This window comes from Lucilia sericata, unplaced genomic scaffold, assembly GCF_015586225.1.
Source record: "Lucilia sericata isolate MDLA Ls3-8-SP2 unplaced genomic scaffold, ASM1558622v1 Contig000670F_arrow, whole genome shotgun sequence".
NCBI lineage: Eukaryota > Metazoa > Arthropoda > Insecta > Diptera > Calliphoridae > Lucilia > Lucilia sericata.
Window position 1 is genome coordinate 140,820 of NW_023994675.1, and position 27,863 is coordinate 168,682.

Genomic DNA, 27,863 nt, shown 5'->3' on the forward strand with positions numbered 1-27,863 from the left:
TGATTTTTCTTAAGCGAAGAAACAGGGAGTTAAAGAAGAAAAAAAATTATATAATAAATAGACTGCTTGTGTATCAGTTCTCTTTCCTCTAGCAGGGTCTATTTTATGTTATAGATCGTAAGAGTTGTAACTTCACTATTTATTTGATCTCAAGTTGTGTATATATTTGGTCGAACATTAACGTGTTGAGAAGGCTTTGTATGACCTCTCCATAAATAAAAATGTTTAAACATTTCTTAAGAAATTTTCATAATTTCCCTTTGTGTTTCCTCAGATTACAAAAAAAAAATACTTAGCTTAACCTCTTAGCTTATAAGTTGATGTGTTTTAAAACTGCCTTTTTTGGCTTACCCTCATAATTAAACTAAAATGTTAACCTAATTTATTCTTTGCTATTAAAAAAGATCCTCCTTTCCTTTCGTTAAAGGTCTTTTTTTCTTAAACACATAAATAAAATTTACTTTCAGTTTTCCACACTCCACAATATTTCAAAGATTTTTAACACTCCTTTCAACTCCTCCTTAAATTAAAATTTTTAAGTTAATGATTTGCTTTACACAAACAAAGTAAACACAAAAATATATTTTCTTCTAATGCTTATTTATACATAAACTATACGTAGTGTATTATAACTTGAGTATAAAATTTGCATATTTTATAATATTATGCTTTTTAAAATACTCCTAGTAATAACATACAAGATGGAATATTTCTAACCCCTAAACTCCCTCATACAGTTCATCATAAAGCTAAAAAACGAACCCAGTCATTTATTATCACAAACACCACCAAAACCCAAGGAAACAAACTAAATGGAACAAGTTTTTAGTGCTATATTACCACGAATCTAGTACTGCTATAGCAACAGCCACAACTATTGCTACTACTTCGGTTGTCTTTAAGTATGTACGTAAAATTTTGGCCTTACAAAGAAAAACTCAACACACAAATAGAGCATCTAAGTAAACATACGAGGTTAGGCTAGAAAAAATCCTATTGAAAGTCATATTTCAGTTCTGGTTCAGTTCTAGTTCAGTTCCAGTTTAGTTCTAGTTCAGTTCTAGTTAGTTAGTTCGTTCTAGGTTCTAGTTCAGTTCTAGTTCAGTTCTAGTTCAGTTCTAGTTCAGTTCTAGTCAGTTCTAGTTCAGTTCTAGTTCAGTTCTAGTTCAGTTCTAGTTCAGTTCTAGTTCAGTTCTAGTTCAGTTCTAGTTCAGTTCTAGTTCAGTTCTAGTTCAGTTCTAGTTCAGTTCTAGTTCAGTTCTAGTTCAGTTCTAGTTCAGTTCTAGTTCAGTTCTAGTTCAGTTCTAGTTCAGTTCTAGTTCAGTTCTAGTTCAGTTCTAGTTCAGTTCTAGTTCAGTTCTAGTTCAGTTCTAGTTTCAGTTCTAGTTCAGTTCTAGTTCAGTTCTAGTTCAGTTTCTAGTTCAGTTCTAGTTCAGTTCTAGTTCAGTTCTAGTTCAGTTCTAGTTCAGTTCTAGTTCAGTTCTAGTTCAGTTCTAGTTCAGTTCTAGTTCAGTTCTAGTTCAGTCTAGTTCATTCTAGTTCAGTTCTAGTTCTAGTTCAGTCTAGTTCAGTTCTAGTTCAGTTCTAGTTTTCAGTTTCTAGTTCAGTTTCTAGTTCAGTTCTATTACAGTTCTAGTTTCAGTTCTAGTTCAGTTCTAGTTCAGTTTCTAGTTCAGTTTTCTAGTTCAGTTCTAGTTCAGTTCTAGTTCAGTTCTAGTTCAGTCTAGTTCAGTTCTAGTCAGTTCAGTTCAGTTCTAGTTTAGTTTCTAGTTCAGTTCTAGTTCAGGTTCTTGTTCAGTTCTTGTTCAGTTCTTGTTCAGTTCTAGTCAGTTCTAGTTCAGTTCTAGTTCGTTCTAGTTCAGTTCTAGGTTCAGTTCTAGTTCAGTTCTAGTTCAGTTCTAGTTCATTTCTAGTTCAGTTCTAGTTCAGTTCTAGTTCAGTTCTAGTTCAGTTCTAGTTCAGTTCTCAAATTTGAAATTGATCGAGTTCTTTTCAAATTCCTTCATCCAATATGTATGTACATGAGTACCGTCGATTTCTTTCGCTTTTGCCACTTTATTCTTTTACTTTGCCAAGTGACTAACACTCACACCCAATACCATCTAATACATCCATGCATGTGTATGTTGGATGTCCTTCAAAGATGTTTTACTTGTACGTTTGTTTAAGCAGCAAAGACAATTTTGTGATTAAACAAATTCTCGTACCCAAAAAGGAAATACATATACATACATAGTAGGTTGTTTTCCAAAATTTTACTAAAACAAACATAAAACCACATACACATAATTATACCTACACCGGCGCTCATTTGTGTGTACCTAGACAAACTTGGCTACACAAGGAATTTTACATTAGAAACCAAAACGTTAATGTTGCCTACTTTACTTGAACTTCCTTGTAATGGTTCTACTTTTAGTGATGCAGTGTCCTGCAGTTCGAAATTGCTGTATTTAGAAACACTTCTGTTTACAGAAAAAGTTTTGTAACTAGTTAAAAGGATACATTAACTCATTGAGAAACTGATGGGTGAAAATATGAATATTCTTACAAGACAAGATGGCAGTTAGTGAGTGAGTAACTAGGTAGAATAAAGTAGCAAAAAAACAGCAACAACTGCCAAACAACAAGCCTTTTGGGTACATTTTACATTTGAAATTCTCTTATTACTAGTACACGCATACTATTCATACATAAATACTTATATATCAACTGAGCAGTTTGAAGGACTATTATAATTATTACTCTTGGACGAAAATTTTGAACACATTTAGTTGTTTAGTACTATACATACACATTTAGATTGTATTATAAACGTTATTATAATATGAAGAGACGAAACCAAGTAACCAAGTCAAACCAAAGCCTTCTTTCCTTAAGACTACACTGGCTTGCAAAGGTTTTGAAAATTAAGAAAATAGGAGATTTTCTTGGGCCTAATTGACTTACAATTCCTTAACCCAATAATATGAACTATTTGCACTTCCTAATGACTGAAAAACTTTAAAATCTTTTTGTAGCTCTGTGTAATTGTTATCTGAAGGATAGTTTATGTAGTCAAAACCGAAAGATTTGTGGGTTGGTTTGGTGTCTCCATGTGTGAGTATGCTTCAAGCAGCTGTTTGTGATTGTAGTTTATTGTAGTTGCCATCTACTTTCTTATATGTAATTGTACAAACTGTAGCAGGAACATGATACTGTGTGGTATTTCTTCCATTTAAATTTATGTCTTCAAGAGAAAGACAGCTTAGCATAACTCCATCACGAGAAATAAACAACTTAATTCTAGCTATGTAACTTTTTAAAAGATTAAGTGTTTGTAATGCAAAATAAAGTTCATTGCTTACATAACACATTCCAAGTAGTCTAAAATGTACCTCTAAGAAACCATTTCTATACTGTATTTTACAAAGTTGTTGTTGCCAGAAATAAACCACTCCAAAGCTAGTTGATAAGTGTTACTGTAATTTTCGAAAGTTTTAATCCATATACTACTACAGGGTTTTTGACTAATTCTTATTAAAGCAAAAGTGCTTGGCTATTGTAAGTAGTAATTTCCAGTAGAATTATCTTGCAGATAACCTTTTCTTCTTGTTCTTGTTTCAGTCAATATCGTTTTAATATGTTTGTAAGATTGTACTTATGTATACAGTCCAAAATATGGCTTAACATTGACCAGCTCATATTTTGGCCCTTGCAAATGTTCTGTGGCATTGAAGCTGAAGAAATTGATTTATCGTTGTCATTTTTAATTATGTGTAAAATGTGAAATTTACATACAAATGTACATATGTATATTAGAATGGGAGAGATGATGCTATAGTGACTGTTATGGGGTCTTAATGGAATGTTATTATATTAAATATATGACAGGGTAATGAATTTGAGGACAGGCAACAAATATATTTAATAACATTAAGGGCAAAAGGAAAGAGGTCGAAATGTTTTGATAGGCTTTATTGGAGTTTACACAAAATATTTAAACATAAATATAAATAAATATAAATATTATCTCAAAGTTGTTTTGTGAACTGAACTAGAATTAAACTAAAATTGAACTAGAACGGAACTAACACTTGACTACAACTAAACTAGAACCAGAACAGAACTAGAACTGAACTGAACTAGAACTGAACTAGAACTGAACTAGAACTGAACTAGAACTGAACTAGAACTGAACTAGAACTGAACTAGAACTGAACTGAACTGAACTGAACGAGAACTGAACTAGAACTGAACTAGAACTGAACTAGAACTGAACTAGAACTGAACTAGAACTGAACTAGAACTGAACTAGAACTGAACTAGAACTGAACTAGAACTGAACTAGAACTGAACTAGAACTGAACTAGAACTGAACTAGAACTGAACTAGAACTGAACTAGAACTGAACTAGAACTGAACTAGAACTGAACTAGAACTGAACTAGAACTGAACTAGAACTGAACTAGAACTGAACTAGAACTGAACTAGAACTGAACTAGAACTGACTAGAACTGAACTAGAACTGAACTAGAACTGAACTAGACTGAACTAGAACTGAACTAGAACTGAACTAGAACTGAACTAGAACTGAACTAGAACTGAACTAGAACTGAACTAGAACTAACTAGAACTGAACTAGAACTAGAACTGAACTAGAACTGAACTAGAACTGAACTAGAACTGAACTAGAACTGAACTAGAACTGACTAGAACTAGAACTGAACTAGAACTGAACTAGAACTGAACTAGAACTGAACTAGAACTGAACTAGAACTGAACTAGAACTGACTAGAACTGAACTAGAACTGAACTAGAACTGAACTAGAACTGAACTAGAACTGAACTAGAACTGAACTAGAACTGAAATTAAACTGAAATGGAACGAAACTCTAATAAATATTAATTGTTAGAGATTTTCCGATAAATCGATAGAATTCAAGATCGGTTTCTTACCATTTTATGGCAGTAAAGAGGTCTTTTCCTTTTAAATTTCTTAGTCACTTAAAAGAAAATTAGACAAGAATAATAATTAGTTTAAATCTCTTAGACATAAAAAAACATTTTAAAAAATTATATTCCAAAAATGAAATCATAATCTACAAAAACCTCATAAAAGCGTGTGAGAAAAAGTTTCCAAACAAACCTCCTTTGTTTTATTACATTTTACCATAAACAACTTTTTTGTCTTAAATTGAAATTTTATCTTGGAAATAATTACTTAGCAACAAAATAAAGTTTAAACAATATTTCATTTTTCTTGTTTGTTTACTGCATTTATCTGTAATTACTTCTTTAAAATCTTGGTCATATACATTTTTTTATAATTTTTCTTGTTTTCCATTTTTTTTCCTAATAACTTTTCACTTTACATTTATGTGTGTTTTGTTTTCCCAGTTGGTTGTTGGTTAATTAATGGTCTCCAAATGTCATTATAGTCGTTTTTGTTTTCGGTTTTCCAAAGTGTGTTTACTTTGCATTACTTTGACGTTCGTTCAACGCAGTTTGTCATTTTACCACTTTACTGGGTAAGAGAGTTAGTTAGTTTATGTGTCAGTTTTTGGTATTACTTTTAATGTTCATATAATTTATTAAATATACGAAGGCTGACGTAAAAGTATCTCTAAATTCTTATAACTTTCAATGTTTAGAAATATCGAATTGAAATTTCTTGGATTTGTATTCAAAGGACTTCTCTTGCCACCTTCGCATGGGTGTGTAAATACGTACATTTAATTTGACTTGACAAGTATAAGTGTCTCTCTATGTGTTTGTTTTGTATGCTTTGCTTTTTTTTGCGTGTCATAAATGTCATTAAAATTTGCGTGCTTAAGTAAAGTTTACAATCTGCAACTAAAATTAGAAAAAATAATGTTTTTTATTTATTTTTTCAACTTGTTTAAATTGTGGTTTAGATTTTGAATTTAAACATTTTCGATTTCATTTCAAATGACAACAACCGCAGCAACCTTGAATTAACCCAGTTTTCTTTAATTACTTTTAAATGAGTAATTGGTTTTGAATGTTTGTTGTTTTTTTCAAAAATGGATTATTTTAGAGGATTTGCGATTATATACTTAATTAATTGTTTTAAATTAATCAAATTATTTTGATTTCATTGGATAATGACTTGAGAATGGGCACAATTGAAAGGTAATATCCGCTAATAAGAGAAATAATGCTTATTGACAGGAAATCCATTATTTGTTAAAATTAAGTTTTTGGATATAAAAATTTCATACTTTACGAATAATATATTAAATATGCTATTTTTTTGTTATTTTTCTTACAGGTAAGAAATGTGAATGAAATCTGATCATATTTTAACATTAAGTTGTAGTAAGTAACTTTTGCAATTTTAATAAAATCGGTGAAAATTTTGAATTGAAAAAAATAATATTCAAAATCTAGTTCGGTTCTAGTTCGTTCTAGTTCAGTTCTTAGTTCAGTTCTAGTTCAGTTCTAGTTCAGTTCTGTCAGTTCTAGTTCAGTTCAGTAGTTCAGTTCTAGTTCAGTTCTAGTTCAGTTCTAGTCAGTTCTAGTTCAGTCTAGTTCAGTTCTAGTTCAGTTCTAGTTTCAGTTCTAGTTCAGTTCTAGTTCAGTTCTAGTGCAGTTCTAGTTCAGTTCTAGTTCAGTTCTAGTTCAGTTCTATTCAGTTACAGTTCTAGTCAAGTTCTAGTTCAGTTCTAGTTCAGTTCTAGTTCAGTTCTAGTTCAGTTCTAGTTCAGTTCTAGTTCAGTTCTAGTTCAGTTCTAGTTCAGTTCTAGTTCAGTTCTAGTTCAGTTCTAGTTCAGTTCTAGTTCAGTTCTAGTTCAGTTCTAGTTCAGTTCTAGTTCAGTTCTAGTTCAGTTCTAGTTCAGTTCTAGTTCAGTTCTAGTTCAGTTCTAGTTCAGTTCTAGTTCAGTTCTAGTTCAGTTCTAGTTCAGTTCTAGTTCAGTTCTAGTTCAGTTCTAGTTCAGTTCTAGTTCAGTTCTAGTTCAGTTCTAGTTCAGTTCTAGTTCAGTTCTAGTTCAGTTCTAGTTCAGTTCTAGTTCAGTTCTAGATCAGTTCTAGTTCGGTTCTAGTTCGGTTCTAGTTCAGTTCTAGTTCAGTTCTAGTTCAGTTCTAGTTCAGTTCTAGTTCAGTTCTAGTTCAGTTCTAGTTCAGTTCTAGTTCAGTTCTAGTTCAGTTCTAGTTCAGTTCTAGTTCAGTTCTAGTTCAGTTCTCAGTTCTAGTTCAGTTCTAGTTCAGTTCTAGTTCAGTTCTAGTTCAGTTCTAGTTCAGTTCTAGTTCAGTTCTAGTTCAGTTCTAGTTCAGTTCTAGTTCAGTTCTAGTTCAGTTCTAGATCAGTTCTATTCAGTTCTAGTCAGTTCTAGTTCAGTTCTAGTCCTTCAGTTCTAGTTCAGTTCTAGTCAGTTCTAGTTCAGTTCTAGTTCAGTTCTAGTTCAGTTCTAGTTCAGTTCTAGTTCAGTTTCTAGTTCAGTTCTAGTTCAGTCTAGTCAGTTCTAGTTCAGTTCTAGGTTAGTTTAGTTCTATTCTAGTTCAGTTCTAGTTCAGTTCTAGTTCAGTTTCTAGTTCAGTTCTAGTTCAGTTCTAGTTCAGTTCTAGTTCAGTTCTAGTTCAGTTCTAGTTCAGTTCTAGTTCAGTTCTAGTTCAGTTCTAGTTCAGTTCTAGTTCAGTTCTAGTTCAGTTCTAGTTCAGTTCTAGTTCAGTTCTAGTTCAGTTCTAGTTCAGTTCTAGTTCAGTTCTAGTTCAGTTCTAGATCAGTTCTAGTTCGGTTCTAGTTCAGTTCTAGTTCAGTTCTAGTTCAGTTCTAGTTCAGTTCTAGTTCAGTTCTAGTTCAGTTCTAGTTCAGTTCTAGTTCAGTTCTAGTTCAGTTCTAGTTCAGTTCTAGTTCAGTTCTAGTTCAGTTCTAGTTCAGTTCTAGTTCAGTTCTAGTTCAGTTCTAGTTCAGTTCTAGTTCAGTTCTAGTTCAGTTCTAGTTCAGTTCTAGTTCAGTTCTAGTTCAGTTCTAGTTCAGTTCTAGTTCAGTTCTAGTTCAGTTCTAGTTCAGTTCTAGTTCAGTTCTAGTTCAGTTCTAGTTCAGTTCTAGTTCAGTTCTAGTTCAGTTCTAGTTCAGTTCTAGTTCAGTTCTAGTTCAGTTCTAGTTCAGTTCTAGTTCAGTTCTACTTCAGTTCTAGTTCAGTTCCAGTTCAGTTCTAGTTCAGTTCTACTTCAGTTCTAGTTCAGTTCCAGTTCAGTTCTAGTTCAGTTCTAGTTCAGTTCTAGTTCAGTTCTAGTTCAGTTCTAGTTCAGTTCTAGTTCAGTTCTAGTTCAGTTCTAGTTCAGTTCTAGTTCAGTTCCAGTTCAGTTCTAGTTCAGTTCTAGTTCAGTTCTAGTTCAGTTCTAGTTCAGTTCTAGTTCAGTTCTAGTTCAGTTCTAGTTCAGTTCTAGTTCAGTTCTAGTTCAGTTCTAGTTCAGTTCTAGTTCAGTTCTAGTTCAGTTCTAGTTCAGTTCTAGTTCAGTTCTAGTTCAGTTCTAGCTCAGTTCTAGTTCAGTTCTAGCTTCAGTTCTAGTTCAGTAGTTCTAGTTCAGTTCTAGTTCAGTTCTAGTTCAGTTCTAGTTCAGTTCTAGTTCAGTTCTAGTTCAGTTCTAGTTCAGTTCTAGTTCAGTTCTAGTTCAGTTCTAGTTCAGTTCTAGTTCAGTTCTAGTTCAGTTCTAGTTCAGTTCTAGTTCAGTTCTAGTTCAGTTCTAGTTCAGTTCTAGTTCATTCTAGTTCAGTTCTAGTTCAATTCTAGTTCAGTTCTAGTTCAGTTCTAGTTCAGTTCTAGTTCAGTTCTAGTTCAGTTCTGGTTCAGTTCTAGTTCAGTTCTAGTTCAGTTCTAGTTCAATTATATTACATATTCTAGGGCTGCTGTAGCGCATTACTTTTTAAAAACTTTTCCATAACTTGGTCTAAGCCAACATTTGTAATTGTTTATTTATAACGTGTCAAGTAAACTTTAAGTTTCCTCCTTATTTTTTCCATATAATCTTTTTATCACCTATAATACTTAAAATCTCCCATTAAATCCTTAATTATAAGTTTGCGGTCTACAAAAGGGAATGAGCAAATAATGCGTGCGTATTTTACCTTAATAAATATTCAGGCATACAAGCATTAAAAACAAGGTGTAAATATTACATTTGTTTATAAATAAAGAAGAAAATATTAAGCCTTGCAACCACTACATACATATTGTCATGATGATAAAAATCTTCCGCATATACATATGTACATAGTATGTATGTATGAATATAAAAAACTGAAGCTCTGGTGAGTCCTAGAATATGAATATGATAATGAAAAGTTTTCTTATACTTACACACACTGCATGCTCACATACATAAATTATATTTACACATATTTTTTGTGTAAACAATGTAGTTTTTTATGAATTTGTATTCATATGAATGTATTGTCTTGTTTTATGTGTGTGTGCTATATTATTAGAACAAAAACTATCTTTTTTATGTAGTAACATTTGCAAACATGTTTAACACATGTATATGTTGTGATAATTGTATGTGTGTATATACATATGTATGTGTTTTGTCTCTAAGGTATAATTTACATTAATATTCAACAGTTAACAACAACATGTACATAAAATGCTTGAGGCTGCTGCTACTAAACCCCTCCTCTAAGTGACATATTGTAGGAAATGCAGAAAAATGTAACGAACTTGTGGCATAATTTAACAAAAAAATATTTTGAAATTGCATTTACTAAAATGGCCTCCATCGATTTAAATCGAAATTAAAAAAAATTAAAAGTCAATGTATTTAAAAGGATGCGGAAATATCTTTAAAGAAATCAGAAAACTTCGTTTAAATTTTTTTACCTTAGATTTAAATTCCAACAAATTTCTGTTAAGACTTTTCCTTTTACTCATAAATTTAAATGTTTCTTTGACGTTTAACTACTGTTCCACTTTATGTTGTAACAGACAAAATTTAAAACAATTTAATTTGTTTAAAGCAAATTTTACGTTTACTCCTATCTTAGCGTAGCTTCTAATGGGTTTTGCTTATATTTAACTCTGTTTTTCTTTCTTCCTTTTCCGTTTCCCTTTTTGTTTTATTTAGCTAACAAACATACATACACATGTACAAATATATACTTGACTTTAAAAAGCTGTTACAATTTCTGGAGAAAACACATTCATAAACAAATATTTTATTCCAAGAAAACCCAAAATACAATAATAATTTTTCAGAAATAAACAGAAAGAACAAATTTTTAACCGCCACTAGACAAAATCTATATAATATCATATGTAAATGGGTTATATGTTTTAAGAAGTGTGTCTACAAAACTCACACACATACATATGTTTTCCAGGACACGTTTAAGATGAAAGAAAAACTATTTTTTATTTATTTAGGACATAAACTAAAAGAATCTTATGGCTGTATATTTTTGGTTAAACACAAATTTAATGGCCTGAAAAATAAAAGCTTTAAATTTAATGGAAACATTTTGTTAATGATTTAATGAAATGATTAATTAATATTTAGGAAATGGAAATTTATTTATATTACATCAGCAGAATAAAAAATCATAAAGACTAGTTTCAATGTCTTTCAAGTTCAGTTCCAGTTCAGTTCTAGTTCAGTTCTAGTTCAGTTCTAGTTCATTTCTAGTTCAGTTCTAGTTCAGTTCTAGTTCAGTTCTAGTTCAGTTCTAGTTCAGTTCTAGTTCAGTTCTAGTTCAGTTCTAGTTCAGTTCTAGTTCATTTCTAGTTCAGTTTTAGTTCAGTTCTAGTTCAGTTCTAGTTCAGTTCTAGTTCAATTCTAGTTCAGTTCTAGTTCAGTTCTACTTCGGTTCTAGTTCAGTTCTAGTTCAGTTCTAGTTCAGTTCTAGTTCAGTTCTAGTTCAGTTCTAGTTCAGGTCTAGTTCAGTTCTAGTTTAGTTCTAGTTCAGTTCTAGTTCAGTTCAGTTCTAGTTCAGTTCTAGTTCAGTTCTAGTTCAGTTCTAGTTCAGTTCTAGTTCAGTTCTAGTTCAGTTCTAGTTCAGTTCTAGTTCAGTTCTAGTTCAGTTCTAGTTCAGTTCTAGTTCAGTTCTAGTTCAGTTCTAGTTCAGTTCTAGTTCAGTTCTAGTTCAGTTCTAGTTCAGTTCTAGTTCAGTTCTAGTTCAGTTCTAGTTCAGTTCTAGTTCAGTTCTAGTTCAGTTCTAGTTCAGTTCTAGTTCAGTTCTAGTTCAGTTCTAGTAGTTAGTTCAGTTCTAGTTCAGTTCTAGTTCAGTTCTAGTTCAGTTCTAGTTCAGTTCTAGTTCAGTTCTAGTTCAGTTCTAGTTCAGTTCTAGTTCAGTTCTAGTTCAGTTCTAGTTCAGTTCTAGTTCAGTTCTAGTTCAGTTCTAGTTCAGTTCTAGTTCAGTTCTAGTTCAGTTCTAGTTCAGTTCTAGTTCAGTTCTAGTTCAGTTCTAGTTCAGTTCTAGTTCAGTTCTAGTTCAGTTCTAGTTCAGTTCTAGTTCAGTTCTAGTTCAGTTCTAGTTCAGTTCTAGTTCAGTTCTAGTTCAGTTCTAGTTCAGTTCTAGTTCAGTTCTAGTTCAGTTCTAGTTCAGTTCTAGTTCATTCTAGTTCAGTTCTAGTTCAGTTCTAGTTCAGTTCTAGTTCAGTTCTAGTTCAGTTCTAGTTCAGTTCTAGTTCAGTTCTAGTTCAGTTCTAGTTCAGTTCTAGTTCAGTTCTAGTTCAGTTCTAGTTCAGTTCTAGTTCAGTTCTAGTTCAGTTCTAGTTCAGTTCTAGTTCAGTTCTAGTTCAGTTCTAGTTCAGTTCTAGTTCAGTTCTAGTTCAGTTCTAGTTCAGTTCTAGTTCGGTTCTAGTTCAGTTCTAGTTCAGTTCTAGTTCAGTTCTAGTTCAGTTCTAGTTCAGTTCTAGTTCAGTTTTAGTTCAGTTCTAGTTCAGTTCTAGTTTAGTTCTAGTTCAGTTCTAGTTCAGTTCTAGTTCAGTTCTAGTTCAGTTCTAGTTCAGTTCTAGTTCTAGTTCTAGTTCAGTTCTAGTTCAGTTCTAGTTCAGTTCTAGTTCAGTTCTAGTTCAGTTCTAGTTCAGTTCTAGTTCAGTTCTAGTTCAGTTCTAGTTCAGTTCTAGTTCAGTTCTAGTTCAGTTCTAGTTCAGTTCTAGTTCAGTTCTAGTTCAGTTCTAGTTCAGTTCTAGTTCAGTTCTAGTTCAGTTCTGGTTCAGTTCTAGTTCAGTTCTAGTTCTAGTTCAATTCTAGTTCAGTTCTAGTTCTAGTTCAGTTCTAGTTCAGTTCTGGTTCAGTCTAGTTCAGTTCTAGTTCTAGTTCAATTCTAGTTCAGTTCTAGTTCAGTTCTAGTTCAGTTCTAGTTCAGTTCTAGTTCAGTTCTAGTTCAGTCTAGTTCAGTTCTAGTTCAGTTCTAGTTCAGTTCTAGTTCAGTTCTAGTTCAGTTCTAGTTCCAGTTATAGTTCAGTTCTAGTTCAGTTCTAGTTCAGTTCTAGTTCAGTTCTAGTTCAGTTCTAGTTCAGTTCTAGTTCAGTTCTAGTTCAGTTTCTAGTTCAGTTCTAGTTCAGTTCTAGTTCAGTTCTAGTTCAGTTCTTAGTTCAGTTCTAGTTTCAGTTCTAGTTCAGTTCTAGCTCAGTTCTAGTTCAGTTCTAGTTCAGTTCTAGTTCAGTTCTAGTTCAGTTCTAGTTCAGTTCTAGTTCAGTTCTAGTTCAGTTTAGTTCAGTTTTAGTTCAGTTCTAGTTCAGTTCTAGTTCTAGTTCAGTTCTAGTTCAGTTCTAGTTCAGTTCTAGTTCAGTTCTAGTTCAGTTCTAGTTCAGTTCTAGTTCAGTCCTAGTTCAGTTCTAGTAAGAGAAGTTATTGTTTTGCGCTAAATTTAAATATTACTGTTACTTTAGCTTAGTTTTTTTACGAATTTTAGGAAAATGTCACTACGTGTATCAATAGCTATTTAATAGACTTATTTATTTACCAAAAACAATACTAAATAACCTGAAAACATAAAAAAAATTGTTAAGAAAACAAAAAATACATACTGTAAAACACACTGCTATTTATTGACCTACAAAAAAAGCTACAGCTACAAATAGTTTATCTTGTGTCTATAACAAACTACTAAATTTTAGTGCGAAATGTTGTTTAAAGTAAAATAATACAATATTTTGTGTTTATTTCACACAGATACATTACTTTACCTTTACATCGTTACATACAAATACATTTAAATATTCAAAAGATATACAAACACATACTTACGACATTTTAAGAGAATTTACCACAAATATAAAGACACACACGTATAAGGTACGTGCGTCATATGAGATTTTTGTTATATTATTGTTGTTGGTTTTCGAAAATTGTATACAATATTTGAGAAAAAAGAAAAGAAGAAAAAAAATGGAAACAAACAAATATAACAGGTACATTTGCTACTACTATTACATTTTCTACACTTAGATACATACGTATGTATGTAGCTATGTATGTAATATGTATGTTTATTTGTGCCAAAAAGAAAAACCAAAAACAAAACGAAATGTTAATGTTGCCAACGTAACGACATAATTTAACGTAATACAAACATCTGTATGCCACACATTTATTTATACTCGTGCTCTACAACAATAATAACAGCAGCAGTAGCAGCAACAGCCAACAAACTAATGTAAATATGAAATAAATAGTCACAAACACTCTCTTTCATGTACATATGTATGTATGTATGTAGTTACATAGATACTCATACATTTCTTCTATTGAAATATACACAACAACATGACATTGGAAGAATATTGCAGGAGTTTTGGTTATCAAGCCACCAAGATACAAAAACTTTTATCGTAACATTCAGGATTGCCAAAATACTGAGAGATGAAGACTGAAATTTGGGACTTGGCCGGATGTCTTTGTACGGATTGTATTTGCATGATTGTGAGATATAATTTTAGAAGTATTTTGTTAACAGTTTAAATGTCTATCTAAAGGTTGTTTAACAGAAAAGCGCTATCAGCTCAAGACCTTTTGAAAATTCATCTCTCGTAGATTTGGTGGGATCTCGCCATCGACTAAATCCCATTAGACTTTTTCTTGTGTGGTTCTCAGAAGTCGGAGTCACTACAAGTGGGCCAAAAGCTCACAGCAGCTCTAAAACCCTACGTAAATCATGATATCGGTCAAAGTCCGCCTGAAATATGCTCCAGAGTCGTGAAAAATTTGACATTTCCGTTGAGCTCTACTCAGCGAAGACGCTGAGGACATTTTCGTGTAATATTGCATACATAACGTCACCGTTAAACCTTTCAAACGGACAAACAATTCTGTTGAAAATACTTAGGAAGAATGATAGACCCTATTCTGAAGTTTACAATAATTGGATGCAATTCTATAATGAGTTATATTGCTTTTCGATTGAAACCCCTCCCCATTGTGGGGAGAGTATTATACGTTTGTGCTGATGTTTGTAATGCACAGAAATAATGGCCTTTTACACACCTTTATGTTTACCGATCAAGTCAGCAACGCTTTCTGAGTCGATTAATACCTGATCGTCCATCTATCCAGCTGGCAATTCATGTAAATGTAATTTTCATGATATTTTAATGGAATTTGGACCTAGCATGTTTTTGGTTGCAATGGGTCCATTTTTACACGCTCATACAACTGGACCTTCCGATTTTGGCTGTTTGGGTCATAACTATGTCAAATATATTAGTGTCTCTTTAGAAATCGGTAAAACTATGTTATCTAAGTAAATGATACTGACAATTTTTGCAACGATGGGCTCTCTAGCCCCCCTTAAAAACTCGACTTAAGAAATTTTAAGTTTAACGATCATTATGGACTTATAACCATTAGGAGAGTGAGTCAGTTTTTAACTTTAATATACAAACTAATCCCTCCTTTAAATTTTATGAAGATCTGGCCATATTTGAACTTTGAACTATTCCAATTATAACTGAGAACGCAGTCTAATTTAACACAACCTTCGTAGAGAGCTTTAGTAAAACCCCCGGTTGATCTGTTCACAATTTCCAAAAATACCCGAATTTCGCTTTCGAATGCAATAATTTGTCCCCTGATCTTCAATTATTGTCTGATATGGCAACTCTTTAACTAAAGTAAATAGTCTTTCTAGCTAAAAGTACATTTCCAAAGCAAAATACTATATGATTGCATGTTGGTGACATTTTTGCCACGTACTGAGATTTTATATAAAATTCTAACAAATTTTCGTTTTTTTTTTCTCCTTTTTTTTTGTATCCGATTCATATCTGTTTTTGGCTTCAGTTTTCTTTATTCCCTCTAACTCGGTTTTACTTTTTGATGGAACTTTTCTTAATACGTAACTATGTTTTCCCTAACATTTTCGTTTGTTTTATATAGAGTTTTTTCTGATTCCAGTTCCGTATGCGTTTTGTGTTTCTAGTGTCAGTTGGATAATTCACGATTTTGTTTTCCTTGATAATGGCTTTAAGCGTGTGTATTTTACTTGAGAGTAGAGCAAAAAAAAAAAAAAAGAGTAATTCAAAAAAGCTATATACATGGAGATGGATGTGAGAGACATGATTACACTAAACGTGAGTGTGCTGTGATTTGGTTGGTTATTTGGGATTATTTTTTTTTTATCTTCATTTATTTATGCACAGAGTGACACTAGGAAGGAAATATAGTGTCCTTGGGAAAACATTTTTATTGTGAGATTTTTTAGGCGTTTTCTGCTGCAAAAAAATGTACATACCACAAATAGACGAAAAGTGATAAGTTTTGATTGTAGAAAGAATTTTATAAAAAGGCATGAAAATCTAAAATTTAAAAAATTTAAGTTAATTTTAATAATTTTTAGCTTTACAATGAAATTTTGTATTTATCTCTTAAAAACATAATTTCTTTGTTTGCAAACATATGTATCTCATTCTACAAAATCTTTTACCATTTTTATTCCACTTACCAGTACTCAGTCCATATACATACATATGTATATAAGAGGTAATAATAGTTTTTGTTTCATTGTATTCACACTTTTTTTCTGTTTGTCAGTTTTTTTTATTTAAATACAATGTCTTTGTAACTTTTGTTAATAAAACAATGATTTTTGTTCTTCTTACTTATAATACAAGTATTTGTGTATTTTGTATTATTAATATTGTGTACAAAAAAACTAAGAAAAGAAACCCATTTCTATGATTTCTTTTTGCTTTTCATTCATAATATTTCTATCATATGATTAAAAATCATACTCAGACATAAAATATACATACAATAGTAAAACACCTTTTTGTTGTTGTAATAATACTGTAACAAGTGTATAGAATACACACATGCATATCATATATTATGATCAGGTGTAAAAGGTCTTAACTTTATTATTAGAATTAAAGATCCAAAAACTTCTTTGCATTTGTTTAAAACAATAAAGTTTCAGATAAAAATCCGTATAAAAAAGCTTTTTTATAAAAAGAGCTTTTTCATAAATAGTGCTACTGATACTATGGACTAGACAATAGACTAGACTATAGACTTGACTATAGACTATACTATGGACTAGACTACGGACTAGACTATAGACCAAACTATAGACTAGTCTATAGACTATACTATAGACTAGACTATAGAATAGACTATAGACTCGACTATAGACTAGACTATAGACTAGACTATAGATAGACTAGACTAAGTTTCAGATAAAAATCCGTATAAAAAAGCTTTTTTATAAAAAGAGCTTTTCATAAATAGTGCTACTGATACTATGGACTAGACAATAGACTAGACAACAGACTAGACAATAGACTAGACTATAGACTAGACTATAGACTAGACTATAGACTAGACTATAGACTAGACTATAGACTAGACTATAGACGAGACTATAGACTAGACTATAGACTAGACTATAGACTAGACTATAGACTAGACTATAGACTAGACTATAGACTAGACTATAGACTAAACTATAGACTAGACTATAGACTAGACTATAGACTAGACTATAGACTAGACTATAGACTAGACTATAGACTAGACAATAGACTAGACTATAGACTAGACTATAGACTAGACTATAGACTAGAATATAGACTAGACTATAGACTAGACTATTGACTAGATCATAGACTAGACTATAGACTAGACTATAGACTAGACTATAGACTAGACTATAGACTAGACTATAGACTAGACTATAGACTAGACTATAGACTAGACTATAGACTAGACTATAGACTAGACTATAGACTAGACTATAGACTAGACTATAGACTAGACTATAGACTAGACTATAGACTAGAATATAGACTAGACTATAGACTAGACTATTGACTAGATCATAGACTAGACTATAGACTAGACTATAGACTAGACTATAGACTAGACTATAGACTAGACTATAGACTAGACTATAGACTAGACTATAGACTAGACTATAGACTATACTATGGACTAGACTACGGACTAGACTATAGACCAAACTATAGACTAGTCTATAAACTATACTATAGACTAGACTATAGAATAGACTATAGACTCGACTATAGACTAGACTAAAGACTAGACTATAGATAGACTAGACTAAGTTTCAGATAAAAATCCGTATAAAAAAGCTTTTTTATAAAAAGAGCTTTTTCATAAATAGTGCTATTGATACTATGGACTAGACAATAGACTAGACAACAGACTAGACAATAGACTAGACTATAGACTAGACTATAGACTAGACTATAGACTAGACTATAGACTAGACTATAGACGAGACTATAGACTAGACTATAGACTAGACTATAGACTAGACTATAGACTAGACTATAGACTAGACTATAGACTAGACTATAGACTAGACTATAGACTAGACTATAGACTAGACAACAGACTAGACAATAGACTAGACTATAGAATAGACTATAGACTCGACTATAGACTAGACTATAGACTAGACTATAGACTAGACTATAGACTAGACTATAGACTAGACTATAGACTAGACTATAGACTAGACTATAGACTAGACTATAGACTAGACTATAGACTAGACTATAGACTAGACTATAGACTAGACTATAGACTAGACTATAGACTAGACTATAGACTAGACTATAGATAGACTAGACTAAGTTTCAGATAAAAATCCGTATAAAAAAGCTTTTTATAAAAGACTATAGACTAGACTATAGACTAGACTATAGACTAGACTATAGACTAGACTATAGACTAGACTATAGACTAAACTATAGACTAGACTATATACTAGACTATAGACTAGACTATAGACTAGACTATAGACTAGACTAGACTAGACTATAGACTAGACTATAGACTAGACTATAGACTAGACTATAGACTAGACTATAGACTAGACTATAGACTAGACTATAGACTAGACTATAGACTAGACTATAGACTAGACTATAGACTAGACTATAGACTAGACTATAGACTAGACTATAGACTAGACTATAGACTAGACTATAGACTAGACTAGAGACTAGACTAATAGACTAGACTATAGACTAGACTATAGACTAGACTATAGGACTAGACTATAGACTAGACTATAGACTAGACTATAGACTAGACTATAGACTAGACTATAGACTAGACTATAGACTAGACTATAGACTAGACTATAGACTAGACTATAGACTAGACTATAGACTAGACTATAGACTAGACTATAGACTAGACCTATAGACTAGACTATAGACTAGACTATAGACTAGACTATAGACTAGACTATAGACTAACTATAGACTAGACTATAGACTAGACTATAGACTAGCTATAGACTAGACTATAGACTAACTATAACTAGACTAATAGACTAGACTATAGACTAACTATAGAACTAAGACTATAGACTAGACTATAGACTAGACTATAGACTAGACTATAGACTATAACTATAGACTAGACTATAGACTAGACTATAGACTAGACTATAGACTAGACTATAGACTAGACTTAGACTAGACTATAGACTAGACTATAGACTAGACTATAGACTAGACTATAGACTAGACTATAGACTAGAACTATAGACTAGACTATAGACTAGACTATAGACTAGACTATAGACTATAGACTAGAATTAGACTAGGACTAATAGATAGCTATAGACTAGGACTAAGACTAGAATATAGACTAGGCTGATAGACTAGACTATAGACTAGACTATAGACTAGGACTATAGACTAGACTATAGACTAGACATAGACTACTATAGACTAGACTAAGGACTAGACTATAGACTAGACTATAGCCTAGACTATAGAATAGACTATAGACCTAGACTATAGAATAGACTATAGACTAGACTATAGACTAGACTATAGACTAGACTATAGATAGACTATAGACTAGACTATAGACTAGACTATTGGACTAGACTATAGACTGACTATAGACTAGACTATAGACTAGACTATAGACTAGACTATAAGACAGACTATTAGACTTAGACTATAGACTAGACTATAGAAATAGACTATAGACTAGACTATAGACTAGACTATAGATAGACTATAGACTAGACTATAGACTAGACTATAACTAGACTATAGACTTAGACTATAGACTAGACGATCGACAGAACTATAGACTAGATATAGACTAGATATAGACTAGACTATAGACTAGACTATAGACTAGACTATAGACTAGACTATAGACTAGACTATAGACTAGACTATAGACTAGACTATAGACTACTAGACTATAGACTAGACTATAGACTAGACTATAGACTAGACTATAGACTAGACTATAGACTAGACTATAGACTAGACTATAGACTAGACTATAGACTAGACTATAGACTAGACTATAGACTAGACTATAGACTAGACTATAGACTAGACTATAGACTAGACTATAGACTAGACTATAGACTAGACTATAGACTAGACTATAGTCTAGACTAAAGACTAGACTATAGACTAGACTATAGACTAGACTATAGACTAGACTATAGACTAGATTATAGACTAGACTATAGACTAGACTATAGACTAGACTATAAACTAGACTATAGACTAGACTATAGACTAGACTATAGACTAGACTATAGACTAGACTATAGACTAGACTATAGACTAGACTATAGACTAGACTATAGACTAGACTATAGACTAGACTATAGACTAGATTAGACTAGACTATAGACTAGACTATAGACTAGACTATAGACTATAGACTAGACTATAGACTAGACTATAGACTAGACTATAGACTAGACTATAGACGAGACTATAGACTAGACTATAGACTAGACTATAGACTAGACTATAGACTAGACATAGACTAGACTATAGACTAGACTATAGACTAGACTATAGACTAGACTATAGACTAGACTATAGACTAGACTATAGACTAACTATATACTAGACTATAGACTAGACTATAGACTAGAATATAGACTAGACTATAGACTAGACTATAGACTAGACTATAGACTAGACATAGACTAGACTATAGACTAGACTATAGACTAGACTATAGACTAGACTATAGACTAGACTATAGACTAGACTATAGACTAGACTATAGACTAGACTATAGACCTAGACTATAGACTAGACTATAGACGAGACCGATACTAGACTATAGACTAGACTAGAGACTAGACTATAGACTAGACTACTAGACTAACTAGACTAGAGACTAGACTATAGACTAGACTATAGACTAGACTATAGACTAGACTATAGACTAGACTATAGACTAGACTGTAGACTAGACTATAGACTTGACTATAGACTAGACTATAGACTAGACTATAGAATAGACTATAGACTAGACTATAGACTAGACTATAGACTAGACTATAGAATAGACTATAGACTAGACTATAGACTAGACTATAGACTAGACTATAGACTAGACTATAGACTAGACTATAGACTAGACTATAGACTAGACTATAGACTAGACTATAGACTAGACTATAGACTAGACTATAGACTAGACTATAGACTAGACTATAGACTAGACTATAGACTAGACTATAGACTAGACTATAGACTAGACTATAGACTAGACTATAGACTAGACTATAGACTAGACTATAGACTAGACTATAGACTAGACTATAGACTAGACTATAGACTAGACTATAGACTGACTATAGACTAGACTATAGACTAGACTATAGACTAGACTAACTAATAGCGAGACGATAGAACCTAACTAAGACTAGACTATAGAACTAGACTATGAACTAGAGACTAGAACTATAGACACTAGACTATAGACTAGACTATAGACACTAGACTATAGACTAGACTATAGACTAGACTATAGACTAGACTATAGACACACTAAGACTATAGACGTATATTAGACTATAGACTAGACTATAGTCTAGTCCATAGATATAGACTATAGATTAAACTAACTATATACTACACTATAGACTAGTCTGTAGTTTATATTGTCTATAGACAATACTATATGCTACAGTACAGATTAGACTATAGACTAGACTAAAGACTACACTATAGACTAGCTTTAGATTAGACTATAGATTAGTCAATATGTAGACTCAGTGAAAATTAATATTTTTTGTGCAAAAGGAAGCTTTTTTGTGAATCAAAATTTACTTTATGCAGAAAAAGCTTTTCATAAAAAATTTTCCTTTTACCCTAGAATTAGATTTTTTAAAAGATTTCTTTTCATTCACAATCAAATATAAATATCAAAAATAATGTTTTAAAAAAGCTTTTTTCTGAAGCCAGTTTTTGTATTTGGTAGTTAATACTTTCATTTGTCAACCGTCATTTATTCATTTATGCAACAATATTGTATTCATACTTTACAGTTGTACATTCTATGCAACAAATATCTCATTTAACTTTACATACGCAACATACAATCAAATGCAAAACACCCGCTCACTTTCATAACTCATAACTTCGTATTGTATAACAAGATATTAACTATAACCCAGCAAAACATGTTATGGAAAAAGACTTTAAAACTTATAGGGGAAGTTTTCATTTATTGACAATTTTGAAAGTCTTGAAGGAACTGCTCTCTGTGAATTACAAAAGTATTTTGGGAAAATTGTTCCTTAAAGCAATTGTTTGCTGGTTTAACTTACTTTTTCCCAGCATAACTATTTACTGCCCTAAGTTTACTGCTATTCACATATTTTTCTTTTCTTTTTTTATTTACGTAGTATATTACTTTTTGTTCCCTTTTCTCTCTTAATATTGTATTATTGCTGGTTCTAGAACATAAATTCATATTTTCACACATTTCATAAGATAAATATAAAAAGGCGAAACAACAACAAAAAAACCAAGAGCAACAAAAGTATTTTGCTAGGAAAATGTACTGAACATTACTGCAACAAAATGTAAAAATGTGTCATTTGCAACACATTTAAAGTAGTAGATTTTTATTTAATGCTTCTTGCTACGATTTCAGTTGCTGCTGCTGCTGTGGCAAAAAAATAAACTAAATAGGGAACTGAGTGTAGGGAAAAAAAACCAGCAGCAACAGCAAAAGTGGTGCCATCATCACGTTTATGTCACTTTCATAGAAATTGCAAGTGTGTGAGTGTAGACAAAAGGGAATGAACATATTCACGCAAAAATAATTTACCCTGCAGTACGGAATGGTAGTTAGACATTTCGTAATACTACTACTCTAAAAGGGATACATTGACTTCTTGTAAAACTACAGAGTAAAGCTGAAACTTATTTAAGAATTTAATTTAAACATACACATGTATGTGTATGTAGTTATGCGCATATGTATGCAAGTTGGAAAAATATGTATTTGTTGCATACTTTTCATTTCTTTAGCTTATAAGTTTATGTTATGAGTGTGAATGTGTTTGTGTGTTTATTACAGCTTATTGCGATTATATTTCACGCCATAAGCTTTTTTATTACTTCTTTCTGATGTTGCATTTTGTTTGTAAGTATTCTATGTTTTTTGTATACACTACACCAATATAACGCACTATCTTTCTGTTGGACCTTAATGTACAACTTTAAGTTCTCTAGTCGGCTCAGAATCACTTACATATGCATAAGTAAACGATACAATGAATATATGCATTTGTTCTTGTAATAAAGAGAAATGTATATATATGTTTTTTTTACTGAAAAGAGCTTTTAATAAATTTTATAAAAAATAGTTTTTTTTTTTAAATTAGTTTTTTTAAAGAAGTCTAAAATAATTTTTCCAAAAAAAAAACAGTAATTTTTAACAAAAAGAGCTTTCTACGAAAAAGTTTTTTTAAGGAAACAAAAAAAAATTCTGAAATAATTTAAAAAGAAGAACATTACACAATAGAAAGGAGCTTTTTATACAAATTTTCTTCAAAACGAGATTTTAATATCTTTTTAAAAAGACATTTTTAGAAATTTTGATCGGAATATATAATTTTCTATAAAAAAACTTGTTATAAGAGAAATTTAAAAAAAACAAAAATAAAATTCCGTGAATAAAAATTTAAAAATATTTTGTACAAAAGCTTTTTTTTTTTTAAACTATGTTCTTTGTTAAAAAGAGTTTTTTACAAAAATAAGGTTTTGTACTAAAAATAGTTCTTCTTTAAAAAGCTTATTTAAAGCTTTTATAACACAAAAACGCAAAAGCTCTTTATAATTTATAATAATAACAGAGATTTTGCTCTAAAAAAGATTTTTTTTCAAGAGAGTGCCTTTTTAACAAAAAAGCTTTGTTCTTATACAAAAAACTTTTTTCGTAAAAAAAGCAAGAACAAGAGGAAAAAGCTTTTTTATAAAAATAGCTTTTTTCTACAAAAATCTTTTGATAAAAACAATAAGCTTTTTTATAAGAAACTATGTTCTTTGCGAAAAAGAGCTTTTTACAGAAATAAGATTTTGTACTAAAAATATATTTGTAAGCTTATTTAAGAACTTTTATAACTTTGTTTTTATAAAAAAACAACTTTTTCTTAAACAACAAAGAACCAATAAAAAATTTTAATAGTTTTTTTTTTACTATAAAGAGCTTTTTATAAAAAGCTCTACTTTAATTTAAAAAATTAAATTTTTTTTAGCAAAAGAGCCTTTTTCAACAAAAAGGGAGCTTTTTTTAAAAAACGATATTCTTAGCAAAAAAGCTTCAAAATCCTACCCAAAGACTAGAAAGCTTCATAGAAAGCTTTTTACACAATAAAAAATATGTTTTTTTACGAAAATTTATTTTTTAAAGAACTTTTTAACAAAAATAATTTAAAAAATTATTTTTAACAAAAAAGTTGTTTTTCCTTATAAAAAGAGTTTTTTTTTTTATTACAAAAAGAGCTTTTTTATGAAAAAAGAGCATTTTTAAAACTAAAAATAGCTTTTTAAGGCAAAAAGAGCTTTTTAAAAAAAAGCTTTTTAACAAACAAAATTAAAACTTGTTCTTATAACAAAAAGAGCTTTTCTAAATCAAAAAAATCGTTTTTAAAACAAGAAATAGCTTTTTTAGAACAAAAAAGAAATTTTAAACAAAGAAGAGTTTTATTTAAGTCAAAAGCCTTTTTCTTAAAAAAGGGAACAGAAAGAGCTTCTTTTTTAACAAGAAAGGAGTTTATTTAATAAAAAAGTGGTTCTTATAACAATAAGCGCTTTTTTGACAAGAAGAACTTTTTAACAAAAAGCGATTTTTTTTAAAGCTTTTTAAAAACGGGATTTTATCAAGAAAAAAACCTTAAATAAAAATCATGAGCTTTGCTTTTACTTTAGTAAAATCACACTTAAACACTTTGTATAGGAGAGCTCGACTTTATTTTAATGTTATAATATATTAACAAATATTGTTTAGAAAGCTTTTAAAAGCTTATGTTTTTAGAAGGATGCAAATTTAAGTCACAGTGATATCTTAAGAAATTTTGAACCCTTTTTTTAATTTCGTGTAAATTATGTATATATCAATAGTGAAAATAGTTTCATAACTAACACGATGGCTTTTACAGGCTTTTCTTTCAAAAATTATAGGTATAAGGTAAAATATAGTCGACATGATTGAATTAATTTTATTTCTTGTGAAATATCCTAGAAAAACTTATTAAAAAAGGAACTTTTCTCATTCGGCTGCTTATTATTTTTAAGATTTGTTTTTACTAGTTTAAAATAAAGTTAAATGTCGAAGATGGTGTTTATAGTTTTATATGGATTTATTATAAATTATATTTTAAATCTGTTTTTTTACATTTGTCATGGGGAAAGTTTTAAATTTTATATTTTTTATTTATTTCGAAAGAAATTGCAATAAAAATCCCATTTGCAGCGTTTTCTGAAAGCTGTAATTTTCGATTGAAGGAGTTTATTTAATAAACTGCTTAATTAAAATTAATCATACGCCACGTATGGCTTAATAAAAATAGTTTCATTTTACCCTGGAAAAATTATTTTAATTATATAGATTAATATTTCAACATCTTGAAAACATTAAGAATTTCTTTAATTTAAGTAAATTAAATTTTCCTCCGAAAAAAAACAGCTCTTCACTAATTGTGTTGTTCAGTTAAATTTTTTTTCAAATATTTAATATTCAAAATTGTCCATATTGTTATTGTAATATAGCTTTTAGTAGAGGTTTTTGTTTCATGTTTTTGTTGTTTTTTTTCTAGTTTAGTTTTACAAGCTAACAGGCAAAAACATGTTTCTATTGTTTAAATATTTTTTTGTGTGTTGTTTTAAGCTACAAAAGGAAACGGAAACAATTGGCGGTTTTTAGTTTTACAATGTTGTTTTTTTAGATTTTCCCTTTTATTTCTACAACATTTTTTTTATTCCTAAATGTGCTTTCATTTCCCTTAAGTGTTGATTAGTAAAAGTACTCTAGTTTTGTTTTTTTTTGTATTTTTCTCGTTAGAAAAATAAACCTGGTAAAATAACAATGACGTTTACCACCATCATCAACATTATCAACATCGTCCTTATTGTTGTCATATACAAAAATCATGGTGAAACAACAACAACATCATCATGATGTTCTTGCAAATGAGAATACTAAGTTTCCTGGCCAGCGGAAAACAAATGAAATAAACTATAAAAAAATACAACTATAAAAAAAAAGCTTTCAAAAACACGGTGTGTAAAAGCTTGCATATTGTTTATTTAAAATTGTTAACAATAGTTTTATATGTTAGTTTATTTTTTATTATTTTATGTAAAAGAAGCAAAAAAAAAAAACATAAAAAAAGAAAACATTTTGTGACAACTAAATAAACAATAACATGCAGAAATTGAAAGGGGGAAGTTGTTTTTGAGGGAATAAAAGTGAAAATACATTTGGGATTCGTTTTTTTCTTTTCTAATGAAAATGTATTGTGGAATATTATTATAAAATATTATGAAACGAAAGGTTTTTTATATAACTACAAACAAAAAGGGTAGACAAATTTGATAAGTAGAATAATATCCTGTAGCAGGGATAATTAAGAAAAGTGTTTTCCCTATTTCTTTCTACTAATTCGAGAACTGTGGAACTAATTCAATTTAATAAATTTAGATCTGTATTATTCTATAAACTTACTATCTTTTGATTTTCTTAAAGAAGTGAAAGTTTATTGAAGGATTACATGACGTATGATTAATAATTAATGTTGATTATTCATCATACGTACAGGCCATAGAAAAGAGAAAAATGTGTAAAGGTCTGACTATTTAAAACACCATAGTCAGACTATAGGCAATACGTAGACAAGAACTACTACCGACTATAGTCCAGATCATACTTTTTCAGACTATAGGGAATGACTTTGTACACGACTATATTCCAGAATATAGTCGATACTATAATGAAACAATAGTCCCGACTATAGATAAAACTATAGCCCCGAAAGTAGAAAAGAGTATAGTCCAGCTTCTGAAGAAGATTGTATACCAGCCTATAGTTCATAATTACTTTAGACAAGACTATAATCCATACAATAGACTAATTTATAGTCCATAGAAGATACAATACTATATACAAGAGAATAGTCCAGTCTATAGACAAAACTATAGTCCAGATAGTGGAAAAGACTGCAGTCTATGGATAACACTATAGTCCAGCCTATAGTTCAGACTTTGATAGGATTGTAGAAAGATTGAAGATATGATTATAGTCAAGACTATAGGCTATGGACTAGCCTAAGCTGTAGTTCAGACTATAGACAAGACAATAGTAAAGACAAAACAGTAGTCCAGACTGTAGACAAGACCACCGTAAAGCCTATAGACAAAACTACAGTCGAGAGAGTGGAAAAGACTGCAGTCTACGGACCAGACTATAATAGTCCAGCCTATAGTCCAGCTTTTAGACAGGTTTGTTGACAGACTGTAAGAATATAGTCAAGACTATAGAGACGACTATAGGACTAGACTATGAATTAGACTAAACTGTAGTTCAGACAAGAAAACTATAGTCGAGATATTGAAAAAGACTACACAGCCTATAGTCTAGACTTTAGACAGGACTTTCAACAATCCTGTAGATAAGATTATAGGAAAGGCTATTGATTCGACTAGACCACAGAAAAGACAAACCTATAGTCGAGATAGCGAAAAAGACTACAGTCTATGGACAAGACTATAGTCCAGCCTATAGTCCAAACTTTAGACAGGATTGTTGACAGACTGTAGATAAGATTATAGTCATAACTATAGACACAACTATTTGCTATGGACTAGACGAAACTGTAATTCAGACTATAGACAAGATAATAGTACAAAACTTCAGACAAAACAGTAGTCCAGACTTTAGACAAAACTATAGTCGAGATAGTGGAAAAGACTGCAGACTATGGACAAGACTAAAGTCCAGCCTATAGTCCAGATTTTAGATAGGTTTGTTGACAGACTGTAAGATTATAGTCAAGACTATAGACACGACTATAGGACTAGACTATGAATCAGACTACAGACGAGACAATGCACAGATAATACTGTAGTCTAGACTGTGGACAAGACAGGACTTTCAAC

At 30.8% G+C, this 27,863-nt stretch overlaps 1 long non-coding RNA gene across 2 annotated transcripts in view; it reads left to right on the forward strand.

Annotated features, from left to right (window-relative positions):
- LOC119607189 overlaps window positions 1-27,863 on the forward strand; it is an 89,719-nt gene that overhangs the window by 59,525 nt on the left and 2,331 nt on the right. Inside the window, exon 3 of one of the 2 annotated variants that reach the window (XR_005231715.1) lies at window positions 6,275-6,299. The exons of the other annotated variant lie outside the window; for it this stretch is intronic. This is a non-coding gene — a long non-coding RNA (uncharacterized LOC119607189). Of the gene's footprint in view, window positions 1-6,274; window positions 6,300-27,863 lie in introns of those variants that run through there. 2 annotated transcript variants of the gene reach the window in all.